Genomic DNA, 26,553 nt, shown 5'->3' with positions numbered 1-26,553 from the left:
GTCACATCTGTCTGTTCTGTTTGTTTGTTGATTTGTTTGTGTTTGGGCACAAGCTGTGTATGTGTGCGTGCGTGCGTGTGTGCGCGTGTGGGTGTGTGTGGAGTTGAATGGATGCTTTGGGCTTTTCCTCACGAAGGAGGGGTGTGTTGGAACTTTGAATTTGGTCATGCAGCTGACGCTTTACCCCCTAACACACTCCAAACAGAACGGACAGATGGCCGGCCCTCAGGAAGGGCTTGGGGCGCTGGATTTGCTCTCAGACCGTGGGAAAGTCTTTGGCTGACTTCACCTGCTCAGGGAGCTGTGACTGGATTAAATAGCAATGAAAGAAATGAGAAATGAAAACTAACGTAGGCAAACAGAGAACGGTGTCTGACGCTTGCCGCAACCGTGGGCACTTAAACGTATCTTATAAAGAGAGAAAGCGGAACAACTGCACGCCTGTGGGAGATTTACTGGCAGCTTTTTTAATAATAATGAAAAAACATGCTTTGTAAAATATAGTTTTTTTTTCTCTGTGTGTGTGTGTGTATAAGGCAAAGAGGTTGACGGGTTCATTCTATTTTTTGCATTTGTCTTTGTAATCCTAATTGAAAGCAGTTGGTGTTCAGTTGTTGGGGACATTAGAGTGATGTTTGGCCATTTCACTATCTGCTTCTGATTATCTCTGTCTCAGAGAGACGGCCATGTGCGGCTTTGATTTATTGTTGTTAAAAAAGAATGGGGCTGTTTGTCAGACTTCCATCTGATTGATGCTAAGATGCATACGCAACACATTCACACTGGTAAGAAAGCATAGGCTATACTTTTAATGGCTCATTAATTATCAGTATGAATGCGCAATAAAGTTCGATGGATTGCGTTTCCTTCATTTCATTTACTGTAGCTTTGTCGATGTGGGGATTTATGAAGACGCCATTTAAATAAGTGCTGACAAGTGTTGCACTCTTTTTTTAGACTGTATAACAGGAATGATTAGGAACAAAAATCACTCTCATGACTGGATAAGGATCAGGATAGCATGAACCCTGGCAGCTCTTTATTCAGCCACTCAAACTCTCATTGCTGTTATCTGACTGCAGATTTTAGGTGAAGATAAGCCTTTTGAAATGCTTCTATTTAAACATCATCATCACCGTCTCCGTTATTCCATCATTTCTTACATACTCAGTGTGGATGCTGATATTTTTTTCAGGGCTAATACTGAGAATTTCCACAAACCGTATGAGAAAGTACTTTTTATATATTAAGGGTGATGTTTGATTCTGTTCTAGGTTTTTCTTGTATTTATTTCTTAATTATTCAGTCAACGTTCTGTAGAGAGACCACTCATTCTGTGGTCTGCATTCTATTTCAAACAAATACAAGTGTAAAGCTATTTTATGTTGCAGCTTTGATGTTTTTTTAATCTTTCTTTCTTCATACTGGCAGTGACAAAGTGGCAAACACAGATTGCCTTAATTTGACATAAAGCTCTGCTCAAGTACATTTGCTAAACATCTTTGGCTTTGGCATCCAATCACATAGTTGTCATGTTTTTGACACCAGCTCAGGCGTCTCCAAAAGTTAAGTCTTAACCGCAAGTATCCCTGATTGCCGTTACTTTTAAGAGCCATGCTCTCAATAAAGCACTCCATTGCAGTTTGCCTGCAAAAGAGGCATTATGTTTCATGGAAGCGGAGCGCGTAAGAGCACATTAGAGTTCAATTTGGGTACGAGTCAAGTGCTCTCCATCGGAGAAGTGCGTGTGTGTGTGTGTGTGTGTGTGTGTGTGTGTGTGTGTGTGTGTGTGTGTGTGTGTGTGTGTGTGTGTGTGTGTGTGTGTGTGTGTGTGTGTGTGTGTGTGTGTGTGTGTGTGTGTGTGTGTGTGTGTGTGTGTGTGTGTGTGTTTGTTGTATTGGGGCGTGTGTCGTGGGGGAACGAATCAAATGTGGTTATGCGTCGAGCGGCGTAGTCAGTGTTTGACAAGAAATGTGAACTTGATTCTGCAGTGCTCAAGATGATTTTGTGCTGCAGTTTAGTCGTAGGTATTGTGTTCAAGAGATTTAGCCAAAGGTGCTGCACTCCTCCGCTTATTTCTGGGGATAACTTACCCCGCAAGGATTAGATCATACAGTTTAAACATTTGATATTTATCTGTACCACATTTCCCACTACTGCGGCAACAACAGTGGGGTGTCAACAAGAATTTCTCTTATCTGTTCGTCCTACTCTTTTAACATCTTTACTCAGACTAGCCCAGCACTGTCACTGCTGGACCACCAACTTTACTCAAGAATATCTCATATTTGAACACAACAATAGGCACAAAAGTGTTTGGCGTGACTACAACACTGTACATCATTGTAATGTATAGACGGAGCTGGTTTTGTAAAGTGGACGGCACTAATTGGGTTACTCCAGCTCGTTCCCCGTTCGCTCATACACTTTATAAATACACACTAAGAGACATTTTGTGCTATGGCCTTGCTGACCTGTTCACATCATGGTTTATTTTTACGGTGGTAATTTGCCATTGGCCCAATGGTTTGGTTTCAGGGGCCCACATCATTAATCATAGAGGGCATTACTGCAGTATAATTACACTTTCTTTCAGTGAAACCGCAACATTTCCCGTGTGTACTCCGTCTCTGTCTATAACACACACGCACGCAGTCGTGATTTGGTCAGCCGCATAGTTGTCATTACTTTGTTTAAGACAAACACGAGAGAGACTGAAGTGCTACATACCAGTGTATCATGCATCGGAATCTTAATATCGGCCGAAAAAACACAAAAGTCAAAACCGTGTTTAACCCCATCTGTGACGAATGACTGAGCGCCCAGTCAGTCATTTTAACAACTGTGTTGGTGTTGATTCAGTGCGCTAGGAAGTCGTCTTAGGGAGCGTCGTTTGAAAGTGTTTGCAAGAACTTAAGACAAGAGCTGACAATACCTGAAAGCACAAATACCCCAGGAAACAAATGAATGTGTGAAGGGAGGGGGGGTGGAATCAGTAGCAACGCTATGTAACCCCTTTAAGATCATTATTCCACACAAAATGCATCCCCCGGGGTGTGTGACACTTCTCTGAATGGGCTCTTCCGCGGGATTTAACGGGTTAACATCAGACAAAGGGAGCTGGGACCATGTAGCCCAGCAGGGGAGACCCCAGTGGAAACACCACGCCGCCTTCTAATCCCCGACTCTGTCCCGTCCCGGTGGCTCTGCTTCCAATCACGGCTGACTGACATGTGCTCTGTCGGGCGACATGGCTCTGGGCTGAGAGGAGCCACATGTTCTCAACTGGAGCGCATCTCTGCAGAACCCCCTCCAGCAGCCACACACAAATGCGCACACACACCTCCAGGCCATGTGGTGACATTTCATGCTTTTGTATTAGCTGGTTAGGGAAATCATAATTAAAGACAAATGGGATACTTCTAGATAGATGAACATGAACTTTAGCCTGATGATTTTATTTTCTGCTTGCTATTCTGACTTATCTTAAGTATAAACATAAAAACTATCAGATCTAGATATGTGGTACAGATCATTCTAGTGTAGTAAGTCCAATTCATTACACATTGTTGCACAGTTGTCACTTCCACTTATGTTGAAAGTCTGTGTTGTTCTTGATCAATCATAATTTAGCTTACCATTTAGTTTGACATATCCTAGCAACGATATCTGACAAAGAAACCTCTGCCTGCGCAAAGAAAAACACGGCACGTTCTTTTCCTCATAAAATATTTTAATACCTATTAGTTATGTGAAAGCATTCCATTTTTACTGCCGTTTAAAAATGTAGCAGCATTTTTTTCACCCTCTTGTGAGATTCTCTGTCACTCCAGGTCAAGTTGTTCTATTTAAATACCACATTTCTTGCCCTGTGAAAACGCAGCCAGTTTCCTATTAAACCCAAATGAGCACCCACTATAAATTTAAACCCAATATTATTTGCGGTAAGATTGACCATGGACATTTTTTCCGAGGCCAGGAGTTGAATTGCAAATTGTAGTGACCATTGTGTCAGCTTTGGAAATGCAAAGGTTTGGTTCTGGGGTGGAGTGCAGTTCTTACATCGAGAGTAAAGAATGTGGCGTCTCATCTGCCAAATCGTGTTAGGCACGTAATAACTTTATAAACGTTTGAGCCCAACCGTACAACCCTGAAGCAATACGTGCATATGTGTAACTTTTTAATCATAGAAACTCCAAAAGTCCAATTCCAAGATCATGAGACATTCTGTAAAGCTTGATTGGCAGAGTTCCCTGCGTAAAACCCTCCATGAAGATATTTAATTGCAGACGTTTTAATGAACATCTTGTTTTATAGCTGTAAAAAAGGCAATGAAGTGTATTTTGGAACTAAATGTGACGATACAGCCAAAACATCCAGAAGTTGTTTCCACCGATGGCAACTTTCTTTCCATTTGCATTTGGTTAAATATAAAGATATGCCAGAATAAGTGATTAGTTTGAATTCCTTTGCCTTAAAATGGGCTTTTGTACCAGGTGTGGCACATTTAATGAACAGTGAATAGAAGATTACAAGTTCTGTTCCACCCAAAAGTTTTATATTGAAAGCTGCTGTTTGACCTCCCGGGGACTTGTGGGGTTCATTTTAAGAATTCAGAGTGTGTTTCTGGTCCTGCTCAGATGGTGCTTAGGAAGTCAATTACAAACTAATGGCGGCCTTCGTGTGAAGGCAATGCTGATTCACCTCTCCTGCAAGTCACCTGCTTTAATAGCCGCCATTAGGAGGTGTGTTGACTTTCCACCATCTCGTACCCAACTGTGAGGAAGAAGCGTCTGATCTCAAAGAGCCATTTAAAAATCATCAAATATGAACACATCTCCCCTTGCTTATGAGTTTTGGTGACTGGATGACTGGTACCTCCTAATTGTCTGTGATTGTTTTGCAAGAGCCTAATTAAAGTCTTAAATCTGCAATCATTTTTTCCATAGGCCCACAGTAACTCACGTAATTCGCGCTGTTCGTTCTTCTATTGTCAGTCAATTGCTTTGATAATGAGAGGTTGTGCGGAGGGATTATCTTTGGGAAAGCATTCGGCGGGGACGCGCTAAGAAAAGGTATCATTATGATAACTGCCCCCTCTGCCTCCTAAATGAGAAGTCATCCTTAATGTAGTCGATTACAGTCCTGCTCCTCTGGAGATCTCCTGGGGAGATGATGGAGTATTCACAGTTTCTTTGGATTTCAAGCATGTCACTTAACTCTCAACGTGGCAGGAAGAAACAACAGGGGAAAAACAGTTTGGGAACATCGTTAAAGTTAGTTGTAGCTAGAACACGGTGCTGAATGTGTGCTGATTGCGACCTAGCCACTGAAAGTCCTTCAGCGTGGTACTGTTGAGTAATGATCTGTAAATTCTAAAAGCTTTTTTGCTTTTGTATTAATTGTATTGTTGTAATTCAACTAAAAATGAGACAGCGCTGTAAACCTTCTGCTAAAGTCGTTCTCACTGTGTGTACCTCAGACTTGACTTTCGACACACTCATATTTAACTACAGTGCTTTTGAATATTGTATTCTAAGCTATTGATATACAGCAGGTACACTTCTGAGTGGGTCCCACAAATACATTTTGAATGCTGGCTGGCTTTATTACTGACTCCTGCAGTATCTTTTGTTCCCCACCATTACCGGACAGCAATTGTGCAATTTTTAATTACATTTGATTCCACGACAATGTTAATCTCATGTCTGTACAGTGCTAATTCAATCAGTATGTAAATGCCAAACCGAGATTTTCATCTCTCCATTCTTTCCGTCGTATTGCCTGAGCTGCCTGATAGCAGACCGAGGTAATTAAAACACAGGACCGGATCATGAGGTGAGCTGAACACACAATACAAACCTCTCTGAGATTCCAGGATGAAGGTGCCACACAGTCCAATCCATTTTAATTGTCGCTTGAATTAATTTGAAATGCTCAGGTCAATTAAGAAGATGCATTTCTCTGCCTTTGTGTAATGTCATATTCATCGATCCGTAGAGGTTACTTTATGCACTCATGTGTAGGATACATTTATGTTTCTGAAACTCTGCCGTTTGGAATTCATTAGGTATTGATCCCTTTTACCGATGGTAAAGCACGGTCTGATAGCGGCCCTGTCTGAAGCCAGGTAATCAATTCAGTGCCATTCAGAAACAGATGCCCTTTTAGTTTGTTATTGTTATGCGTCAACGTTCGCTACACCAGCAAAATTGTTTATATCTCTAACAGTGACTTTGAATCAAACGGCAGCATCTCTGTCTATTTACCCAAAATATCAACCCCTGGTGTTCACTGTTGGAAAGGCTCTGGTTAGGGGAGTGTGTTCTGCCAAAAGCAGTGACAGAAAATCTCCTTGTGTCTGAATGGTGCAGGCTTCCTTGTTTTCTGAGGCTGCACAGAGTTTGTTGGAGGTTTGGTTGTCTCAGCACTGCCCTCCTCCACTCAATCTTTCTGATTCTTGTCATCCAGCCATCCCCCTCTGCGCTCCGATTGGCTTTAGCATAGTCAGCTGCAGCCAATAAGCCTCGCTCAAACTCTCAGTGTTTAGTCTGGTGCTAGGCAGCACGATCAACAGACAGGTGGGTCAGGCAAAATCATTGTTCTGGCTGGCTACATGGTGAAGCCAAGTTACCATTTATAGCAACATTACACCACAATATGCAATCCCAAAACATTATTTCCTTCACTGGATATGACTTAGTAGATATAGTTGAACATGATCTATTGTATTCTAAAGCATACTGAGAACCATGACGTTGACCATAAACAACCTGGAGCTGCTTTCATGGATTTTTTGTAGGTAATTTATCTGTTTTTCATTGAAACTGACTAGTTTAAAGGAAATACTAAGAGTTTTAATAGAGCAGCTGCAGGGTTTGTCTCGTAAGGACTCCTTAAAGCGTTTCATGCAGTTGTTTTTACTTTTTTTTCACCTTTTCAGGTTCTCAAAAATAGAATAACACTCTTTATAAATCCACTTTTCAGGTCGCTTGAATGTTGAAAAGGCAGAGCAAATCAGGGCAAAGCGGCACTAGACCTCTCCACGGGGGAAACTCGGTAAACCCTGTGTGCAGCCTCAGCTCTTGCTTATTGTTATTCAGTGCCTGCAGTTTTCTCAATCTGCCAAATAGCTTGGGAAACAGAGTTATCCCTAAAATGCTGCACAGAAAGTCAAATTTCAGCATTTGCGGTTTCTATTGTTCTCTTCTCTGCAAGTCAGTCACACGCTCTAATACCAAGTGATGGATTGGACGGCCGTTTGCTCATTGGTCGGTGAAAATGTATAAACTTCTGTCTGGATTAACCTGTTGACTGTTTTTTCTGTCACAGCTTCAGGCAACATTAAATTAATGGAGATAAGAGGTTTGAGCCCAAAATAACAGACTGTCTCTGGTGTCTGTGCGCCTGTGGAGAATAAAATGGCACACACACATTGTCTCCCGTCAGACTTTTAGCTGCCACTACACGGGGCTTTGGATTAATGTGTTAGATTTAAAAATGGCAAAGATTAATTTGTGATTGATACAGCAATGCTAATTAAAAAAAATATGTCTCAGATCATTTGTCTACTCAAACAGAGGGTTATGATTTATGTTAATTTAGTAAAGACTTGACTTTTGTATTGGCTAATACGATGCAGCTTTTATGTCTGAGCGTGAAAGTGTTTGTATTTTGGTTTCCTCCTCCCCCACCGGCTACAGAATTATCCTTCTACCATATTATATTGTCTGTCTGATTTTGCACCCCTGTCTGGGTTGCAATGGTATATCCCATCCCAGGGGAACTCCTCCAGCCCCCCGATCTCATTTGAACTTTGACCCTGGCCTCCTGCCTTTCAGGATATGAAATGACCCCCTCAGTGGGGGAATGTTTTGGAACTGTGTCAGCTGAGTCTGTTTAACGCAGGACGGAGCAGTTAAGGTTCAGGGGGTCTTTATGTTTGGAACACACCGGGTGTTACTTTGACTGCACAGTTGCAACAGCAAGTGCAATATGTTGGTCACGTGAACAAAGACAATGATGGCTTATCCAAGAGGATGTAATATGTATATTAATATCAATTGTTACACGTTATATGCAAATGCATGTGGGATGAGGTCTATATGGCTATTAAAGTGCAGTTCATGTATCTTTAGGTTGGAAAGATGCATTGTTTTGGATAATAAACATAAATCTTACTACTGATATATATATACAGTGTATAAAAAAGAGAGTAATATCCATTACGTAGGTGATAGCAAAGGGCATCTTCTATCGGAATTGGGAATGTTTACATGTGATTATAATAACTGCTGCCATTACAGTGGGTGAAGCAGTATAATTGCTGAATCTGACTATCAGCCATAATAATAATGTTTTTATCACTGTCCATAGAGGAAGAGGTGCTCTGGGCTTTGGTTTCTTGACTTAAAATGCTTTTTGAAGAGGTTGTTGCCCCCGGTAACCTGGTGTTTATGGAGATAACACTGGTAGGATGAAATGATAGTGAGGGGAACTTTTATTTCTTTTAAGATTTTTCGCTGCGTAGAACAGTGACTCCCAGTGGTTTATAACATATGAGAACATGAAATTGTGTGTTACCAGTCCGCTATACACCCTAACATGAAATTTTGTATATGTGTTTCGCCTGCTGTTGGTTGCTGGTGATTTTATCGATGTAACAACAATGGCATCTTGCGTCATGCTGCTGTGATTTGTGAAAGTACTTTAAGAGGCGGCAGTTGGAACGCACGTATCTTCATCTCCTCAAATGGATTTAGGATCATAATCAGCTGAAAGGAAAATGTGTCATACTGCCTTAAGCAGTATATGCGTAGATACTGATAAATATCTCTCCTCGATCTTCAGGATAATGCACACTGCTTCACTGGACTCAAACTTGTATTTTTTGTGCTGGATGCAGAAGGTCTTATGAGGGTTCCTTCACATTATTCAGTTATATTTCCACCATACATTGGAATTATGTTGGACTTAAGTATCGCCAAATGATCAAATGTGGGACTTTTCTGTAAACGTAGGCTTTTCCCTGATAGCAATTAAATTCAAAATGCCGTTTATATTGAATATGAAATAGCCAACTCCAATAGCATACCCTGTAATCTGGAATGAGCCAGTAGACCGCAAGATACTGGGGCTGTGGATGCAATTAGTATAAACATGAAAATATGCAATAATCAGACAATTTATTCTAATCCTTACCACACTGACCAGGTCATTCTATCAGCCGCAAACCGTTTACATTAATCTCTTGCAGCAGCTGGGAACATTTACCACCTATGCTCTTGACATTAAAGGTGGACTTGAATATGAATATGTTCTATGTGCCGTCTGCCTCTCCGTGTCAACGTCTGTCTCTTATGTGCATGTGGTGGATTCGCAGTCGTTTTAATCACACTGGGTGGTTTCAGTAGGATTGAAAGAACAACAAAATCTCTAGATTATTATCACTAAATTGAGTGAGACAGTTTTCCTAACACAAGTCTCTTGGAGCAGATCTTCTCGAGCCGATCCCTCGCTCGCTCAGTCACAGGTCCATGACAGGCTTGCGTTCCTGCGGCAAACGTACCTGATTGAACGTGGCAACTGTTCTGGCTTAAAAGCTAAACATTTTCAACGCAATCGTCTGGTGTTGATTTATCTTTGCCTTCGCCTTATTAAGGACTTCAGATATGAATAGATCTTTAAAAAAAGATCTGAGGATTGCATTCAGTTAAAAAATGAAAAGTTAAATGAGTGCAAGTGCAATTCTAACAGAGGACATGCAGCAACACATCAGAGCATTTCCAGATTTGTACTCAAAACTGTGCGAGGAAAATCAGTTTGTCTATGTGGAAATGATTTCTCTGTCACATTCGTTCAGTCCCTGACCTCTCCAAAAAACAAATTTCATGCAGGTTCGATCAGATTTACTGTGTGGAACTAACAAGTGAGCTATACAGTCACAGAGTCCAGTATAGCTCACTGCCCTTTTGTTGGTTGCACTCCAACTACATGCATCTATAGAATTGTTTAAGATGGTATTAATCTGATTTTCTTTGCTTGTCCAGAAAAGTCTCACCACAGTAGCCCGTCAATTTAATTTCACAAAGCAGCAAATGTAAATGCACAGCACATTATATTATCGCCAGGTAGGTCCGCTTAGATTGCCATTAGATCTTTCAAGCCCGTGTCAAAAGAATTCTGGTAATCGAGCTGAAATCTTAAGCAACCAGCATGCCCGTGGAGTTGACTTTGGAAGGCACCATGCATTCCTGCTCGACACCACATTAGCCCCTACATCTCCCCACCTCAGGGTGCTGGGCAGCCTGCCAGGCAGAGGTTGCCATGACTCCTAACACCACCAGATTTTGGGAGGGAGTGATGGGCTAACATTTTGATTTAGACAAAAGATGTCTTCCGAATGTCAGCAGAATACTTACTGGGAATGCTGTGGCTTTCTGGTAGGAAATCATGTGATTTTTCCAGCCAGGGTTTTGTGACGGTGCCAAGCGAGAGAAAGAGAGAGAAAGACACAGAGAGGAAGGACAGGGGGGAAACTTTGAATAACGATGCCAGCGTACGGTTTTATCCAGCTTCTCTTTTTTTTTTCCCTTCTCTCATTCTTCCCCGAGAAAATGGCGGACAGTGCATCGGTGAACTGAACCCGTGTTGTCAGTGAGCTCAGTTTAGAAATGCCCCTCGGTCTTTCTCATCATGAATCTAATGCCTGTGCAAAATGTTGCCTCTTATTACAAAAGAAACAAAGCGGTATGAACCCTCGCTGCTCCGTGTGTGAAAGAGTGGCCAGATAAAACTGGGATGAAACCCCAGAGAAATACGAGATGATAAATCAGGCAGGATAGTGAAAAATCTAGGTAAGTGGCATTTTCACTCTTCTCTGCCTTTAGATCTGCCTTTGTCGCAGTGCGGCCGGTGGAACACCCCGTCATTTGTAGCTCTCTGGCACTTGCATGGTTAATGGTAGCCGACTGTGGCATGCTTGATTACACTGGCATCCCATTTGCTCAGCTCTTTGCCACTTTCTCTCTCCTATCTGTGGTCTTGGCTAAGTTGAGCTAACCTCTCGCCATAACCACCGTGCTGCTGGCCTGGAAGAGGACTGCGATGGCAATTCTGGGAGGCTAGATTTGGGTAGCAGCTCCACTACAGAGCCAGTTATGAGTGAACGATTGTAATCGTTGTGGACTTCATTTCGTATTTGTGACTTTGTGAGGCTCCCAAACGGACGCAGAGTTTTAGTTTTAGAATTCAATTTCATTTATTTTCCCCCATGTAGAACGGATGTCTGAAGTTACTGGCAAGATTATCTAACCTAATATTCTCTTTTTCCTTTCTCATCATCATTCTACACATTGACTTCATTGTAATGGTGATACTTGCTCGTGTTTACTAAAGCACCGTGGCGCTTGATTCAGTGTAAACCTTGAACTGTTAATATTCCGCTATAGGCCCGATACAAACAGCGCTTGCATACCATTGTGCGGTCTTTCAAAACAATTCTCTTTCCTGTTTTCAGAGAGGAGAACAAAAAAATGTGACCTCGGACAGCACAACCCTCCCGAGCGACACGTCCACCAAGTGTAAGTTAACACAAACTTCTTACCACCTGCTGCATGCACTTTCCTTTTTTTGGGGTGGATCTCAGCAAAGGCTCTTGTTGCAGTATGTTTCTTAATACCAGCTGAACTCAATCAAGAGTTATTTATCTCCAGACTGTTGAGTTTGTGTCAGTGTCAGACGCGACATTAGCACTGCAGAAAGCTCACAGTGTTGTGCAAAGGTTTCGTAAACAAGTGCAAACGTTTGGAGGTTTATTTTCCGACACACACATCCTCTGTTATACTTGCCTGTTACATCCTTAGGGTTGACACTTGTTTGTTTTTAGTATTTTCTTGGATTATTTTGATACTTTGGCTTAAACCATTTGGCACAAACCCGTAGATCCGATCTTGTGGCAAATCTGACAGCACAAGCTCGCTTCTGTGGGTCTTTGTCATTGTGGTATGAACGTCGGCCGTTAACTTTTATTCATTTCTTTGATTGAATGTCACGATGGTTGTAATCTGTGATCAAATATCTGTTGATTATACGGCAACATGTTGTATGGAAATCATTCTGTCTACCTTCAAGCAATGCACGACATCTCTGTTTGAAGCCAAACTTGAATATTCATTATGACACTTTGTTTTTAGAGAACTGAACAAATTTGACGTACTTTGATCAATATATTTACCGTATAGAGAAGAGGAACCCTGTAGAAAATGTGTGCATCCGGGTTGAGGTAGTAGGTTGTATGGTTTAGAATTACACCGTGGGAGTTAACTGTACAACCTTCTAGCTTTCCTTGGAGTACACGTATGACAACAATGACTTATCATCACTTTTCTCAGCCTAAACAGCTAATTGCTTTGTATAACACTGACAGCATACCTTGCAGAATAACTCCAACATTAACATTGTATTAAAGCATTAATCAACCTGTGGCATACTGACATGCAGGCTGTTGTTACTGTCTACAATGTTAATGGTCTTTACATTAGCGTCATTTTCGCCCACCTGGGGTTCTGGGCTCATAGCTGACCTTTAGCTATGGTCAGACACGGTCAGCCTGCCTGCTGCGGCTCCAAACCTTCAATTAGTGTTAGCCTGACTTGTACTTTATTTTTAGACGTAATGCACCGTGGTCAGTCGGAGTAACCACTCTGCATTGATTGCATTACCGTATCACTTTAACTGCAGAATGCCCAGAACAAACAAATGGGCCGTCTATTCTTACCTTCTCTGGGTTCCCATAAATCAAGTATATTGACAAAGCTGAGGACGAAATGCCGTTTGAAGCTAGCTAATCTGCCAAATACAATGTTAATTTGTCGAAGCAACACTGTGCATATTCGATCGCACAAGACGTGTTTCAGTTCATAATTATGACTAAGGAATATGTAAAAACAGTCAAATAGTCCTAAATTGTTAAAACAATGCTGTATTCCTGTTTTGTTGTCTGTGTTTTTTTTTGAACGATCATCCTCGAGGTTCAGTCGATAGTGTGACTGAACCTGTTTTACACGACGACGATGACTTTGCTTTTCAAACTGTTGCTGCTGTGTTGAGGCCCAGCTTGTTCGCCTGTTTACTGGGTGTGTGTCTGCGTGTGGGGGCGGAATGGCGTCGTCGTCTGAATGAGTTGCGTGTAAGCTGTGAATGACTGCCAAACATTACGATGCACAGATGGTTAGATATAAACAGAAAGTATGAAATATAGTAATCATAATAAATCAGTGCTGATCTGTTTAACAGATTCTTCCCAGCGTCTGACATGCCCTGTGGTTTTTACAGCTTTGCCAATTGCACTTTGCATTTCCATATTTTCTAGCAGTTGACTCAGGTTAGATGCATTTCTCAGAGACTTTGAGCTTTGATTATCTTACCTTGCGGTATTTAAAGCTGTTTGCCCCAAGCTCCCTCTATAGATCTCTGTAATATTTCAGGTTTCCCGGTGTGGGAAAAGCTGAATGTTTATGCGTTTGTCTCTGGGCCTTGTGATATATTGGCCGCAGCTCTATACAATGCACATTTGTGATAGGAGGTCTAGTTTCAGGTTGAAGCTTGCCTTGGCGACACTGAAGTCTCTGTTTACCGTAGACTTGTCCACCAGGCTGAATGCGTCTGACTTCATCTGTGTCTGGCACTAAGCCACAGCTTGTAAAGTGACTCCAGAACACCACGTGGGAGAAAAATGGCCTAACGGATCAGCTCCAGATTAACCACAGTTTGTTACTCTTCAGGATGAGTGGATTTGAAGTGCAGCCTGGGTCGGCAGTGTTGTAACTTCTGTTGTAGTGGAGGTTTTTTTTTTTTAGCTTGATGGATGACAGTGCTCTTGTTATATTTAGGGACAAAGCGGGTGGGCCACCATTGTGGGACCTCTGTCATTTGTCCCAGTAGCCCTTTGGGTTCACACTGTCACGATTTAGTCTTTTTCTCATAGTGTTTCATGCGCTGACTTTTTACTCAACTGGCCATGCATTAAGCCAGGTCTGTTGTTGCACTGGAATTATAAATAAAATATATAATCATCTGTAATAATCTCTAAAGTCTACGCTTGCTCTTGAGATATTGTCAACATTTCCATTGGCTAAAGGACTGTGTATACATTAGGCTTGTAATAATAACCAAGTGAGGCTATTTATTTAACAGCAATAGTTGGAAACTCAAGCCGCACTCGCAAAGCTCTGCAGCAAGCCTGTGTTTAAGAGACTAGCTTCAGGGACAGACAGGTCTGTGAGACTTTAACGTTCACAAAGACACCAATTTCCTCACTTGCCTTACTTCGTTGAGTGTCTGATTAGTCGCTAGTAAATAGACTAATTGGAAACAACGGTTAATTAGATCATTTGTTATACATCAGTGATTAAATCGCAAGTGTAAGTAATACCCCAACTTCTACTGAAGCCCAGAGATCCTGCTCAGCCTACTTCCATTGTCAACAGAGTCATTGTCATCAAACAGGTTCTTGTGAGGGAATGTGATCCCGGTAAATCCATGGAAACCCAAGAAGTCCTTTTATCTTCTACTTTGTGCCTCCTCATTCAGCCAACCATCACAAGTTCACATCGCTGCGCTGACCGACTCACAGGGAAAACAATCAGAATAACTGGTTGAAGTGGATGGTGTATAAGGTAACACATGGGGAGATCATGCAGAACCAAGAATTAGTTTAGGCAGGAACAAATACCTGCTTTGATGGTCTCAGACACTTATACATATATGTGTATATTTGACCTTATTTTACTATTTTACACAAATATACCAGAGCAAAGAGAATCAAGATGTTTTAGATCTAGATTTACAGTTTATTTTAAGAACTGTGATTTTCTCATCTTTCCTCACCTCTGAACCCCAAACGGTCCTCCAGATGTGGAGGGGAAAGCGTCGCCATGGAGAATCATGCTGCCTCAGCATTCCCCTGTCCAGCTGCCCCAGCAGCACAGCTAAATGTCATCGGTTCCAGCTGGGCCTTCATTTATGGGATGGTTGAACAAATAAATTATGGGATTAGATAGGGTGGTTCAGGCCTCTGACTTTTGTTTTGCCTCCACTGCTTGAACGGCCTCTTTGAAAAGTCTGCTGGCCGGGAGCCTCAAGGTTCCTGCGCTGACTTTATGAATGAGCAAAATAAAGACTCTTTATTTATTTTAGCATGCAGTAATTATGAGGAGCCTGGTCCTATCATGTATAGCTCAGCAAGGACACTGTCACTTTTTATATCAAAGCCTGTGTCAGTGGACAGAACAGTGTAACCATGAAGTTTAAGAGTGTACGATAGAGGCACTAACTACATGTATGTGTTATACACATGTATATTCTGCCTCACTCTTATACACCATCACTCTATTGTTTACTTGAACTCAGAACTATAAACATCTGAGCTTCACTCTTCAAATAGCCATTCTTCAACCTTGGGTTATTTAATGCACAGTAGAGAATTCTGCCAAAACCAAGGACGTTCATCCTTGATTAAAAGCCCACAGTTAAATAGAAAAGTGAGTTAGAAAAATGTAATTGTTGCAACATCCACACACTGAGAAGCACCTGATGCAGATATATGGTGTCAGTATACTGAGGGGTCAATCCCATTTGACTAGAAGTCCACAAAGTAGGTTTATGTCATTGTCATAGTAGTCGATCCGTTATATAGGATCACTAGGGTTTTTCTGTGAAATCTTCAGGAAATGGTGTACACACAGATTGATAAAAATGAGCGAGAACACAAAGCTCATATAGAGTATCATTTCTCAAGCTTTCAGCACCCGTCCAGATCTTACGCAGGGAAGGACACAGACATGCAGCCAAACGCTGGTCGTGTCTATAGCCGCTGTGAGAGCAGTGATTGGCTGTTCTTGGTCTTGACGTCACTTAAGGGTGGAGACCACAGTAACAAATTGTCTGAGACCTGAACACTGTCGGCTCTGGACAGACCGGTGCTTAAGCTCCCCAACTGGTGAAATTGCTCTTTGCTGCAAAGGCGAGCAGCCTTGAGCACTAATTCTTTCGAAGGAAAGATATTCCCTTAATGTGATCGTGTTAATGGCAAATGAATAATCATAACATACCAATGGCAGACGGGGCTATCATTGATCTGTCTGGAGTCAGCCCCTCTCCGCCTGCTGCATCAGCCACTCTCCCCTATTGATACGCCCTTGCCCCTTGACCCCTGGGACAGATCAATGCCATTGATTGGAGAAGGGCAGGGACAAGGGCAGGATCTGCTGACTGGCCCGACAGCTAGTGTGACAAGACATGATCGTCATTAATGTCCCGCTGGCTGGCTGGCTGGCAAGGCGCTGTGCATCATATATTTTCTTGCCTCCTGCTCCCCTTCCCCCCTCCCCTCCCTTCTCCTCTGCCCCCCCCCCTTTCTTCTGCTCCTCCATGTTCCCATTCTTTGCTGTTTGCACTGACTGAGATAAGTCCATTGTTTGGATACCTGTCTGATGCTGGCTTGGCATCCTTGGCACAGATATGCATCTCCAAAGCTGTGCGGCACTATTTCGGGGCTGGTTGTAAAAACAAATGGTGTCATTGCAAGTGTCTGCTGCATAATGTCTCGCGGCTCATTGTGCACGCTACTTACCGATCACAATGGAGCCGGTCCTATTTTGGGGTGTTTTGATACGCTCCTCCTTTGTTCAATTGGAAGTAGGTGAATTAACATCTGCCTCAACTATATCACAACAGTCTTTGTATTGTGTGATCAGTGGAAAATCCTGCCTTGATGAGATTGCGACGTACCCTGATTCTTACCGCTCCCCGGAAAACGTGTCATCTGCAGGATCGTATATCTGCCATTGCGCGACGCATATTCCAGCAGACCAATTTAATCTCTCAAATGGGTTATATTTCTAGTCTAGACTCGAAATGAAGAGAGTGATGTTTGTGTGTGTGTGTGTGTGTGTGTGCACGGAGGGGTGATGGGCGGGATGCGGCGGCAGCTCCAGACTCTGCAGTGACACGGCTGTAATGGAGCTGATTGATCATCTATATGGCCGCCTGCTGGCCCCGCTGGCTCGAGCATACAGCAACTCCCAACCCCCCATCTCTGCGTCACCGCCGCCATCACCAAGCCAATCTGCAAAGCCCAATCCCATCCCCCATAGACTTCAACCTGGCCACGGTTTTGACATTGGCTGCAGGATTTACTTTGAAACGCCGTCCGTTCTCCGCCGCGGCTCCTGTATATGTATATAGGATAGAAGGCAGTGATGCATTTGCTGCATTTGACGGCGGCGGCGTTCTTTAATTCGGCCGTCTCCGTGTTGCGGCAGAGGCGAAAGGCTGCAGAGTTGAAAAGCTGCAGTTTTCCATTTGAATTAAAGAGTATAATCAATCAATGATAACATTTGCAGATCTCTCTCCCCGCCCCCTCTGTGTCACACGGGGTCATAACCCTAATCTATCCGGGGTGTTGAAGGTGATTAAACTCTGAGATTAGAAAAAGCTGTCAAGGGCAGATCACATTCAGACATAAGGAGGAGGGAAATGTCTCGTTTGTTGTATATTTCTCTCCCACCCTGACCCACAGTGTGATCTGCAAGCGCGCTGGAAAAAAACCTTCAATCTATAATTTTTTCTGTAAGGTGCATTAACTACAATGAATATTTCTTCGCTTCGCCTTTGTTTTCGTACATATGGAAGTCATCGCATGCTGTTGTAGTTGAAAGTAGCGGTGCATGCGAGCAGGAATGCACACTTAATCACACAACGATCCGCACGTGTATTTGTATATGTCATCATAATTCCTCTCGCAGTCCACTCCTTTAACAGCTACATAATGGTGTAATGTAATGTAATAATGGTGTGTTTCTGACACGCAGAGTTTTGAAAGGGTGCTGCTGGCACAAAGGCACACGGGAAACGCATCAGTTTACTTGTAGATGTTTCATACATACAAACAAAACGGGCTTTACCTAATTGAATAATACAATGTCAGTTCTGAAGTGTTGGGGGAATTCTTTGACGCTACAGCAGATCGGCCTTTCCTTTCCCTTTTTTGACTGCGTTTGACTCAGACAGCCACATGCTTGCTGCTTGCTGCTTGCTGCTTGATGCTTTCAAGCCGCAGTCACAATATTGTGACAGTGACTGTTGGAGTTCATGCTTGGGCTGACCACACAGTTGTCTGCGTGACAGTTTGTGTGTAGGTGACAGTGATAGCAGTGCCACTGTGGTGTCACTCTGTGTGTCGCTTCTCCGGCTAGACTGCTTTGTAAGTCCCTGTCTGTTTTTGGGAGGACATTTTTGTTTCCTATTGTCTGTGCTTTTGCTTCCAGCTGTATTTGCTGCCAGTTCAGTCTGTGCTCCTGTCTGTGTTTGTGCGTCGTCTGTGCCATCGCAGACGATTACACCAATTTCGTATCAGCGGCTGTGTTTGTTGATCAGTGTCTGTGCATGTGTTGTTGTATGAGTCTGGGTGTGTGCAACCTACATCCATGTTACATAGAATTTTAGAAGTAGACACCAACTGCTACAGCGCATCCTCCTCCACAGCCAACTGGTTAGCTGCAGTATGTGTGTCTGTGCACCTCTGGAAAAGAGAAGAAATTGATCAGCACAGTGAGGAACGTGTTCGCCAGCAAACGCTGGATGGAGGGTGTGAGAGAGAGAGAGAGAAAGAGGGAAAGAGAGAGAGGGAGAGAGGAAGAGAGAGAGGGAGAGAGAGAGAGAGAGGGAAAGAGAGAGCAAGAGAGAGAGAGAGAGGGAGAGAGGGAAAGAAAGAGCGAGGGCTGTCGCTGCAGACTCCTGCTGCAGTATCTCACTTTGGGCAAGCAGATGCAGACAGGGAGTAACAGACAAGCGAGACAAGCAGACAGGTAGAGACCTGGTGTGATGGGAGGGGATGGGTGGGGGTGTGGAGATGGTAGAGGGCAGTAGAAGCAGGAGAGGCAGGGCTTTGGGGGTGGAAGGGTCAAATAAGGGGGGTGGTTGAAAGCAAGGTAGAGAGCATGCGGAGGCAGCAGCTGGACCGAATGGTTTTGGCGTCCTTTTTTTCCTTCTGGCAGCCCATTGTATTGGATGTGTGACGAAATAGGAAAGAGAGAGAGAGAGATGGAAAAATAAAGAGGGTGTAGATGACAGTGTCACGACATGGCTGATGTCCCGGTGTCTGGAGCAGGGGAGAGACGGAGGGGGGGTGGTATGGTTAAGATGCTGAGATGGAGCTGACAATGCAAGTGCTTGCAGGGAGCGATGCAGGGGGGGAGCGGAGTGGAGGGTGGGGGTTGTGGGGGGCGTCCCACCTCACTGACCTGTGTCTGGCTGCAGCGTCCGGCGGACACCTCGGCTTCAACCCCCCCCCCCCCCCTCCTTTTCTTTTCTTTTTACCCTTTTCCCTTCTTCTGCTCTCTGCCTTTTCCCCGCGTTCTTCCTCGTCCTCGGCTCAAAAATGGATCACAAAAGGCGTAGACAGTGGCAGACAGAAGAGTGAGCGTGCACAGCAACGCGTCGGGTGATTTGGAGCGTTCATTTCCGGAAGCCTCCACTTTGCCTGGCATTCCCCAGAGAGAAGGAGACAGTCAGAGACATCTATCCAATTTTTTTTGCTAGTCTGAGGGGGAGGAGTCGTGAGGTGGGTGGCGGGATGGGGGACGGGGGGGATGGGGTGGGGGGGGGGGGGGGGGGGCAGTCAGAAGCGTGTTTGGATACATGACAGGCAAAAATGGCATGGGAATCTTTTCAGTATGACTTTGTTGGCATTTAGAACAGGTTTGCAATTTATGGCAATGAGTGTGTGTCCTCTTTAGCTCCAACTGTGCCTGAAGCTTCTTTTTTTAGTTTTAGTGGAAGCTATTTCTTGTCTGACTGAGGCTGTGACACTGACAACTTATCACCTGCCAGGCTTGCCGCCATGGCGGTAGGGTTTGGGTGGGTAGGTGGTAGGGTTTGGCGTCGATGGTGTTGCAGTCAGTGGTGGGAAGTAAAAGGGGCAGCACAAGTTTTGAATGCAGCTTGAAAATCAGCGCCTATGCTGAGATAAGCACGCTCTTTTCTAGGCTCTGCGTCTTAATGCTTCTTTTTCATGGAATTTCATCTTCGCTTACGGCCACCAGCCACAGAGCAGAGACTCGTTTTTTATTTAATGTCTGACTGAGCACGTTCGGTAGTTGCCCCCCTGTATTGGAAGCCAAAGGCTGGGACTGCTACATTGCTCTCCATGTTCGTCAATTTGTGCAAATGGACGGTCCACCAGACGGGACCAGCTCCAGCCGTCCAGGAAAAGAGAAATATAGACTGATGATCCTCCGACGCTTGTAGGACAAAGAGACAAACCGGGCAGCTTGGCTGGGGGGCTTTTCCTTTGCCAGCACAAAGGCTAGTTAGCACAGAGCAGGCAGTGCAGGCTCGTCTGTGTGTCTGAGCCTCTGCTGCTGTCTCTGTGCCGCGATGAAGATAATTCAAGTCTGGCTGTCTCCAACGAATTTGCCTCTTTGTCTCCCTTTGTCCTCTCTGTTCTCTCTTGCTGCTGCTGCTGTTGTTGTCTGTCGTCTTGTGACATTTAGTGCGTGTAAGCGTTTGTGTGAACATTTTTCTGCCACTGCATGTCTTTGTGTGCACAGGAATCAAGCGGAGCCTCCTGAGCAAAATAAGTTATCTGCAGTGGAGGACGAAGGAATAAGGCAACATTTTATCTCTGCTCTGCCCAAGACAAAGAGTTGTTTTTTTCTTTTTTCTTTTTTTTTTAATGGGAGCAGCGCAGCTCATGCCAACAGAACAAGGCTTTGTTGCTTTCGGCGCCTTTGGGGCAGAAACTGGGTGCCTTCAGGTGGCAGTGTTTGAGGAAGAGAGAGTGAGAGTGTGTGTGTGCGTGTGTGTGTGAGAGAGAGGGAAAGGTGTCAGTGTCACTCAGTGCCCTGCAGCTGACTGCGGCTCCTCAGTAGACTCTGTCGTACTTCACCTGCTCCCTGAGACCCTAACTTGTGAGCTCTCTTGATAAAAATCACGGGTTAGGCTCTTGGGACGCCGGCGGACGGCACAATCGACTTTCTACCGAATGTTCCAAGGGTGGAGTCAGAATGAAGCATTTACTGTGTCGCTGTAAATTGGTGTAAATGTTCAGACAGCAGGGACGATGTAGGCGAAGGAAGAGGAGGAGTTGTCACACAACGAGGAAGAAGTGCCGTAGTTGAGCACAGGAAAGAGCTTCATTTTTGGTTTCTGTCCTATCGGCTCGGCCCGTCACAGTATTGAACAAGCCTTGATTGGACTGCGGTATTGAGCGAGCTATATATACGGGTGTTTACATTTACATGTTCCATACGGCCACATTATTTGGACAAAACAAATATACGCATAGACATTTTTGATCATGGCGCTGTCATCATCCTAAATCGAAATACTATGACGATTCATCACCCGTCGGATTGTCGGCCAATTCTGTATCATCTCTGTGTGTGTGTGTTGAAACATCTTTGTGCGCGTACCGTAGAAGTAATACACGATGATGAATGTGGTGCGAAAAGGCAGGACACCAACCACTCCAAAGCACCACACCCCAGACGCGTTGTTGATTAACCCCTGTCACCACCACTGCACAGCATCGCAGAGACTCTCGCCAATATGTCTGATCCGCCATAACGGAGGACGGCCGGCCCGAATCGGATCATTCCAGCCTCGTTCACACACCACAGGAGCAGTCCGAGACTTATGGCCACATCCGTCACCGCCGATGTGCACGTTGTGAAAATAAAGACTGCTACACACTCGTTTGACATGTTTTGTTCTTAGCCAGGGCGCCAACTTAGCGCTTTGCCAGCAGCTTAGCACTTCATTTACGTCTCATTTCCTTCTTTCAGAGCACTTATTCAGTTACATGATTTATTACATTTACCATATGTTTGTGTCTATCGAAGCACACCAACCAACTATAAGATATTTTTAAAAACATTCTAATTTATTTTCAAGCATCAGCATCAGAATGAAGTAGAAATTCCTGAAAACACACACATGAGCACACTGCAGGTACACCAGAGGAATACTTCTTTATGTAATGACACATAGTTTTATTTAAGATGTAACGATGACTGTAATTGCTCCAATGTTTATCACGTATTTGGTTAAACGATAAAAACATTCAAATGCATTGAATTTGAATTTGAATTGACAGTGAATGGCAGTAAACAGTAAACGATGCCCAATATCCAGGAAGGTGCTGACCGTGTTCAATTCAGGGAGCAGCTGTGGATCCATAAAGTATTCCCTGTTTTGTTGAATACATGTTATGTTCATCAAAAATCAATAAGCAGACCATAAAAATCCTTCAATCAGTCTTATATGTATTTTGTTGCTTTCTTAATGCGATCCTCTCTGTCCAAACGTTACGTTGTCATAAATGTAAGGAGCAAAGTGGTTAATAGTCTGAATCAATATTGAAACAGGAGGCTTAAGAGACGTAATTCTGCAAGTCAGCCTGGTGAAAACACAAGAATGAACTTTGAATAGAAGATGAAAACATTGGATTGGTCTCTTTTGAGCGCGACTATAGAAGTGCAATTACAATAAATTAGGCCCCCTCAAAAAAAAAATCCGTCCTTTTCTTTTATGCTACTCAAAGGTGTGAATTCATTCACTATCACAGCTTGACCTGGTTTCTCTTTTCCCAAGGCAACGTGCTTTTCTGAAAACCTAATTTCTGCTAAATTACCCATATTAGGAATGCAGTTCAAAACAATTGATTTTCTCTCTAATACCCTCCTCTCCATCTCTCTCTGCCTCTCTCTCTCTCTCTCTCAGTCTCCAGCCTCGTTCTCCCTAATTATGTTTTTTTCCCCTTCCCATCTCCCGTTTTGGTTTCGTTGGCGAACAATGCCGATGCCAACTAATCAGTCTGTGCCGGTGCCCACGGAGCCCCCCAGCTACAACTGAAGGAGCGCCGTGCCCCATGAATACCAAACAGCCCCGGCACAGTGCGACAAGTGCTGAGCAGTCAGACGCAGCACAGCCAGAGCGGAGCTGGTGCCCACAAAACAGCCAGACAGTTTTATTAGGGTCTGTCTGACACGCAGCAAAGTCTGGCAGCATCCGAGCCCACTGATGAAATCCTCACCCAACAGTAACAAAGCAGCGCCCTCGGTGCAATCCGCCAAGGATCCAATAAATATCACCCCGTAAAAAAAAAATCAGCTCCCAGCTGGTTTGGAACTTAGTTAAATGGGGAATACAAACTTTGTGCAAAGTCAAACTAGTTCAGGTTGATTAATGGCTAAACTGAGCTCATGTGTGACTTGAATAGGACATATTCATTTGCTTTTGCATTTTGCACCTGTTGAGTAAAATCTTTATGACCAACCCTTTGTTTTATTTGATCTACTACATGGGTAGTAGTGCGGATTGCTGAAATGTTTGCATACCTAATTTATGCAGATGTAAGCGAAATGTGAATGGGTTTCTATGTATGTGTGTGTGGTTTTACTCACTGCTTTGTGATATAAAAGGATGTTCTTGTCTGTGTATGAATGAAGTCACATTACATAATAGAAGGATACAAGGTTAACTTTAGATTAAAACCATTATATTATTGTATTTCAGGTAGTAAAAGATGACTGGAAGTTGAACAAGTGCAATGTAAATGTCCTTTGAAAAATATATTGAAGAGAAGAGAAAGCAGATGTAAAAACGAAACAGCTCTCGCTTCATTTGACACACAAGTAACTGTCGCAGTGCCACAGCAGAGTGCGCAACACACCATTATCGTATTATGTGTATGATGATATATATATGAATAAAGGCCATTCACTGTGTGACTCCGACAGTTCTCAGGTTCCTGCAGGAAAAGATTGATTCAGAGCTTATATAGGTGTTGATAAACCAAAGGCTCGAGTTGATGGACCTGAGTGTGTGTGAGAGATTACACTCCATTGTTCGGAGGTGGTCATGTAACACACTGCGCTGTCACATTAGTCCCTGATAAAAGTAATGAGGAGAGATTAGCAGTTATCCACCACGTTTGTATGTTGGCTGAAGCTGACAGAAATCACATGGAATTAGGGAATCAGTGGTCACGTTTTATTTAATCATCTATTTATTTGTTTTCTCATTGATTGTCTGGTTTCTTTAGTCTATCGTTGCTGCTTAGTGTTCAGTGGATTTCTTATCACAGCGGGGAGGGGAGGGGAGAGAAGGGGGAGAGGGTGGGGGGGCGTCAGGTATGTCTGATAGCAGACTGTGTTGGAATGGGGGGCGGGTGGGGCGGGTGTGCGTCTGAGTTTCCAGACACTGCGGCAAGAGCCAGACAGTCACCTGGACACACACATACACGGAAAGTGTGCCACCGCAACCTTCCAACACGCACACACATTTAGTGCACCGAGACCCCCCCCCCCCCAAGTCTGCACCAAAGCAAATTCAATTCAGTTTTTAATTCAATCAAGGGTATAAATTGCAGTGCCACTTGTAATGTAATTATCCTTGTGCATTGAAAGCACAAAAGTTTCTCGGGGCAACAGGGATGATAGATAAACTCCATTAAGTTTTTCAGATTACAGTTAAGCGTTATCGTAGGCGTGTGGGAGAGGACAGTGGAGCTGCTCGGAGACACTGAGCAGGACTCAGCAGATGATTGAAAACCAAACAACAACGCTCAAGGGGAGCAGTGGAGGGCCAGACAGGCCAGAGGTCTCAGCACAGCCAACTGGAAGATCCTCTGTGTGTGTGTGTGTGTGTGTGTGCGTGTGTGTGTGTGTGTGTGTGTGTCAGCATTACACATGTGCTTGCATTGAGTGGTCCACTGTGTTTGGCGTCCCCTCCTTGGGCCCTGCCGGCCTCTCCCCTCCCCGGGTTCGGCGTTATCTCCTCTTTTCTCTCTGATCTGTGATTCAGTTCGGAGGCGTTGCCAGGGAAACCTGGTATCTGGCTCGCAGCTTGATGGAGTTATTGAACTGTTACTGGCTGGGATAATTATGCTCTGTCTTGCAGGTTGGCTTTCCAGCGACTGGGACTTGAATGTGACCTATAGCCGGCCCAGCACTGTCACCACAGGCAAAAGCTTTTAACCCCTTGCCCGCCAGTTGGTCTGATGGAGCTTTGGCAGAGCTGTCCAGTCAAGAGCTTTACACCTTCAGCCTCTCGATGACTCCTCCTTTGTGCTCCGCTGCATTAGTGCCGCAGTCAGTTCTTTACATGGGCATGACACTGAGGAGCCAAATCAGTGTGGCAATGTGTTGTTGTTTTTCAGTGGTGGAGGAAGTACGTAAACCTTTAAGTAAAAGTATCAATACCACTGTAGAGATAAACTCCAGTCAGTACTTACTGGATCAATCACACACACACACACGATTACATGCAAGGCAATGATCCATTGTTAGTCTAGTAGAGCGTTAGTAAGGCTGTATTGTGATCATGTAAACACACACCAAAGTCTGCCCAAAGCTAAAAGCTAAGAGGAGATTGTTCGAGGTGTAAATGAACATATAAATCACTTTTGATCTGATTTGACTCATCGCCAGTTTTTTCAAAAAAATATTGGTAAGATTTTGTTTTGAAATGTGGCAAAAACATCAACCCCTGCCTTTTCCTGCTTTCTGTGCGGATGGTTAGTTTTAGCTAGCAAGTGAAGTAGTTAGCAGTTAGCCAAAGCTATATTGGTAGCAGCTACCCCGGCAGACACGATTGAACTTCTTCATGATAAATACATGGAGGAGATAGATGCACAGACTTAAGATGGCTGCTAGCATGAATGAGTGTTTTAGTGGATTTGCTACATGTAAACAGGATCATAAACAGTTACTGCTTATGAACGCAGCTTGTGTAAACGTCTTGGTTCGGTTCCTGGTCGGACTGTGTGCTCGTAAACGAAGCGGCAGTTCTGGAGCGGAAAAATTGTAGCGTGTAGTCCTTGAAAGCATCACGTGGACATTTGGTCCCGACAGTGTGCTTAGTGGGACAGTTCTGTCGTCATGTTTAAAAGGTAAGAGTAAGTCACAGCTTGTAATTCTCACACACACACACAAGCGTAAACCCAATTGTAACAGGCTTCCATTGGGTCTCTGCGTGATGCGGCAGCAGTGTTTGGGTGTGTGGCTGCCTTGTTTTGCTGGCACACTGGCAGTGGACGGGGTGAGTCAGTAAAAGTGTCAGCCGGCTGTAACAGACGGCCCGGGCGCCGTAATTAGCCCGGAGTCATTTGGAAGCTGCTCGGCTCTGCCCAGGTGCCCACTGTGCACAGAAAGAGAGCAGACGACCTTTTACTCAGCCCCGTCCCACTGCAGTCACTTAAAACAGTGATGGATGTGTCCCTGAACGCCACACTCCCTACTACCCACCCCTCTTTCTTCTCTCTCTCTCTCCCTCTCTACCCTCCCACTCCCATCTCACCATTTTCCCCTCCTCTCGCCTCTACGCTGCTGTTTCTTCTCCTCTCCTTCTCATCTTGTCTAACCATCCTTCCCCATTTCTAGCCCCCCCCCCCGGTCCCCTCTGTCCTTCCAGGTAGATGAAGAAGGAGAGAGGAAGGAGGGGGACGTTCCTGTGCAGCATCCAGCCTCCACCGCACGTCATTAGTAT

The 26,553-nt window shown here is 44.1% G+C and overlaps 1 long non-coding RNA gene across 2 annotated transcripts in view; it reads left to right on the top strand.

The window, feature by feature from the left end:
* Positions 1–25,317, top strand: part of LOC143009156 (uncharacterized) — a 43,672-nt gene extending 18,355 nt beyond the window's left edge. The window contains exons 2-3 of one of the 2 annotated variants that reach the window (XR_012964669.1): positions 11,519–11,582; positions 24,967–25,317. This is a non-coding gene — a long non-coding RNA (uncharacterized LOC143009156). Of the gene's footprint in view, positions 1–11,518; positions 11,583–22,878; positions 24,208–24,966 lie in introns of those variants that run through there. The other variant, XR_012964668.1, reaches the window with a different exon arrangement.
* The last annotated feature ends 1,236 nt before the right edge of the window (positions 25,318–26,553 follow it).

The sequence above is a fragment of the Genypterus blacodes genome, unplaced genomic scaffold, assembly GCF_046128005.1.
Source record: "Genypterus blacodes isolate CSIRO-AG114 ecotype Tasmania unplaced genomic scaffold, CSIRO-AGI_Gbla_v1 ptg000111l_1, whole genome shotgun sequence".
In the NCBI taxonomy this organism is placed as follows: domain Eukaryota; kingdom Metazoa; phylum Chordata; class Actinopteri; order Ophidiiformes; family Ophidiidae; genus Genypterus; species Genypterus blacodes.
The sequence above is the reverse complement of the archived record's forward strand: the minus strand, read 5'-3'. Positions and strand labels throughout refer to the sequence as shown.